This window comes from Antechinus flavipes, chromosome 2 (assembly GCF_016432865.1).
Source record: "Antechinus flavipes isolate AdamAnt ecotype Samford, QLD, Australia chromosome 2, AdamAnt_v2, whole genome shotgun sequence".
In the NCBI taxonomy this organism is placed as follows: domain Eukaryota; kingdom Metazoa; phylum Chordata; class Mammalia; order Dasyuromorphia; family Dasyuridae; genus Antechinus; species Antechinus flavipes.
Window position 1 is genome coordinate 103,386,959 of NC_067399.1, and position 4,115 is coordinate 103,391,073.

General features: G+C 37.4%; 1 pseudogene; it reads right to left on the minus strand.

Moving 5' to 3' along the window:
* Positions 1–512: 512 nt before the first annotated feature.
* LOC127546465 (glyceraldehyde-3-phosphate dehydrogenase-like) lies at positions 513–2,690 on the minus strand (annotated as a pseudogene).
* Between the last annotated feature and the right edge of the window lie 1,425 nt (positions 2,691–4,115).

The window sequence follows — 4,115 nt, forward strand, 5'->3', positions numbered from 1 at the left end:
AATCTGAAAAGCCTACTATAGCACTAGTTTAAATGATAAAAACCACAGGACCAAACATCTAAATATTTTACAGTCTAGCCTATATCTAGAGTATGTATATTCCACAAGAATAGCAAGAAAAATTTTTGTCACTGTTTTGCTAAAATGTAGGAAAATTGTACCTGTACCAATTCCCTTGCCTTTCAGTTTAATAAAACTGTCAAAAATGACTATAATTCACATTTTAAGCTTAGAGATGTGGAAAGAGCATATTAGTTAGAACATATTATCCTAGTTCTTCAGGTTTCCTATGACCTTGAAAGAAGAGATTTTTTTTCTTTTTTTTTCACTGCAGACTGACTTTTTTGATGGTACACAACATAGAATTCTCTATCTTCCAACCCCTACTACATTTTGAGGCAATTATTGTCAAGGGAGCGTGGGATTTCCAGTATGGGTTAGGGTTTTGGGTTCCCTATTGGTAAAATTCCTCTTTCAGTTCAGGATAAAGATTCATGGAGGGAGAAAATTTTCTATTTTACTCCTGAGGTCACATAGACCAGGAGGTCTGCTACATGTTTGCTATAACCATACTCATTGTCATACCAAGAAATGTGTCCGACAAAATAGTCATCAAGAGTGTGGTACGAGAACCAGCATCAAAGGTAGAGTATGTGTTGTTGTTAAAATCACAGGATGCAACCTGGTCCTTGTGTAGTCCAAGCAGGTTTCTCCAGACAGCAAGTCATGTCCACCATAGATATGTTAGAAGTGGGAATGTGGAAGGCTATGCTCAAAAGCTCCCACGTCAGCTTGTGAATGACTTTGCCTATTCCTTTGGCAGCACTATCAGAAGCAGGGATGACATTAGGGGCAGCACTGTGCCCATCATTTGACAACTTGCCAGAGGGACTATCTGCCATCTTCTGAGTAGCATTAATGGTGTGTCCTGCAATCCTTTCAAATGTCAGAGTTATTATGAATAATCTTGACCAAGAAGACCAAGCAGTTAGTATTGCAAAAAGCATTGCTGATAATATTAAGGAAATTATTGTATTTGTCATGATTCATTCCTATGACAAACATAGGGGCAAACAACGGAAAGGCAAAGTGATATACTTAGCTTCATTGTTCAAGTGTTCCCAGGTTTTTCCATGATGATAAATACATACATATATATATATATATATATATATTACTTACTTGGCTCCACTATGTCTGTATTTAATGCTGGGTGGGATTATGCTTCTCAAAGATAATAATGGTTTTTCCATTAACCATCAGCTTTCCATTTTCAGCTGCAATAGTGCTCATAAACTTGTAATGAGTGGGATCATATTGGAATATATAAGCCATGTAGTTAAGGTCAACAAAAGGGTCATCGATGGCTATAATATCCACTCTGCTCAAAGGAGATAGAGCCCTGGTCCCCTGGCACACAATATGGCCAAATCTATCTGCTCTGCTTCAGAATCTTGTCTCAGGATGCATGTGCCCTAATAGATCCTGGCACGAAACTTGGAGAAGAGTTGAAAGAGAAGAGTTTTTTAAAGAGAAAGGGAAGTGTCCATGCCAGAGAGATGTAGGACAGTAATGAGTTCTATCTCTCCAGGGGCTCATATTGTCTCCCAAGAGTCAGTTGTCAAATTTCCAAGGTGACCATTTATATCTCAGAAATCAGCAAATGCTATAAATCAGGATTTGACTTATTGTTTGTTGATCACCTAGACTTAAGAAACTCATGGAGAAAATATTAATAATGAAGATTAAACTTAAAGTGTGTTCTGGGTACTTGTTTCCCCTCTGAAGAGCCAGTTGTTAAGCCTTTACCATCACACTCCAAAGCATCCTACTGGCTTTGGACTGGCTAAATGAATATTAGGGTAATTGCTAGCAGCCATAATTCAAATAAACAGAGGACAGATGATGTTAGGACTGGAGCAGAGGAAATGATAAGATATGAGTGAACAGACAATAGCCAAGAGCCTGAGAACAAGCTGGCCCAAAAGAGATGTATGTTTGCTGTAATGGCCAAATCCAGTTCACAGCACTGACTCTCTGGAATGGAAAACCTGCCCTTTATTTATCTATCCAATATGTCTCTGTTTCTCCTTTAATCAGAAAGGAAAAGGGAAGAAGGGAAGACATATATTCATTCTCAATTGCAGTCATGACAATTGACGTTTGGAAGCTTTATTCCTTTCATTGCTTATTTATATTTTTATGTGACTTGAAGCTGTTATTAAACTATTAAGGGAACATGGGACAAGCCATGAATTTGTCTGACTACTAATATATGAAGCAGGAGACAAGAAAGGAAGTCACATCTAATAGGGGAGAGGAGAGTTTTTTCCTCAGTAAAAGCTGGAGTAGGGGGTGACCAAGTAATTTCAGAATGTAAATACTCAGATCTTACCCTTGATCTATTTCTTTTTGTAGTCAAAGAAAGACACAAGAGAACAAGCTGAAACTTGAACATGGGGGAAGAGGTGGGAAAGGGGGGAGTTGGTACAGTTTTTGATCAAGTATGTCGGTGCTGCTGTTTCTGAAGCTATTATTACTAGTCTTACCTGGCTTGAGGGAATTTGAGATATATCCACGTTACAGGGCCCTTTCTCATAATTACCTGTCTGCAACACTCCCTCAGCTGAGCATGACTTGTTCCTGATGAAGCCTGATTCTTGGTGACCACCCCTTCTTTTCCTAGACATTCACTAACCATCCCTTTAATAATCTATTTCTAGACTTTTGCTAAGTCAACCTTACTGGCCTACAGCTTACAGCATCTGTAATTTTTATTTTTGGAAACTGAGATTTTGCTCTCCTTTACTTAGAAACTCCCCTCTTTTCTATGCTTTTGTAGTTATCATTGACCATGGCTTGGAAGTCTATCAGTTCTTTGGACACCCAAAATGTAATATATCTGGCCAGGTAATTTGAAATCATCAAGGATGGTTAGGTATTTACTTAATATCTCTTTACTTATCTTGGGATACCCATTCCCTATTAGATATTTTTGCTCTGTCCTTTCCAGTCCAGACATCATTCTCTTTGGCAGAGAAAACAAAAACAAAATAATGGTTGAGAAGATGTGTATTTTCTCTATTTTTGTATATCATCATACTATTTACCTCTAAAAAAGGTCTTATCCCATTGCTGGTCCTCATCTTTTCCCAATATAGGTAACATCTTTATTTAAGGTTGTCTGTACCTTTAAAAAAAAGCCCAAAATGTAGCCATAATACTACCTTATATAAGAGCACAAGGATTACCCCATGTGTTAAAATGTTAACCTTTTAATGGACCCAGCACAAATCTCTCATAGATCAAGCAACTACTTGGAGTCTTTCAGGAGCAATCAAGTTTGTAGCAACCTAGCCTTCTCTCCTCCACCCAGTTATCCCCTGAACCACTACCTAGTTCTCCATTCTCAACTCCCCAAGCACAAAGCTTTGAGCAAGAATTATCATGGAACAACTTTTACATTTTTGGCAATTTTCTTGGAATTATTGGAGAATTTTACTGTAGAGTAACTATCAAAATCACCATCAATATAATCATAATTTCTACCTTTATTATTGTTACTCTTCTTACAACAACAGTAATTATCAATATCCTCTCCTTGAGGCTCTCTTAGCACTTCACATTGCATTATTATATAATGCAATCTCACAACATCTTGGTTGAGAGGGAAGGTATAATTATCTCTCATTTTTAGGAAGGGAATAAGAAAGGGTTCTGGATGACCCAACTCCTAATCCTCTTTTTGGATTCGCTCAATCGCCTGGGTAGTAAGTACAGAAAAGAAAACAAATATCTAAATTTGTTGCTCAATATCCCAAGAAGTTCTCCAGTAAATGTTTCTTAAGGCTATATTCTTCAGGACAGAGTAATAACCTATGTTCTAGGTAGACAGCTGTCCACTAGACCAGCTCTCTTTTTAGTATTTCTTACTAAGTATCAAAGGAAATTCAGAAGTTCTCCAGAAACACATTCCAAAGAACTGAGTTTGAAGGTTTACATAAGAAGAGACCATTAATCATCACTTCATCTGCTGAATAGCACAACCTGACCATAGGTTCAAACCAAAAATTATGCCTTGCTTTCAAGAGGAAAATGATGTTTCTTTTTTCCAT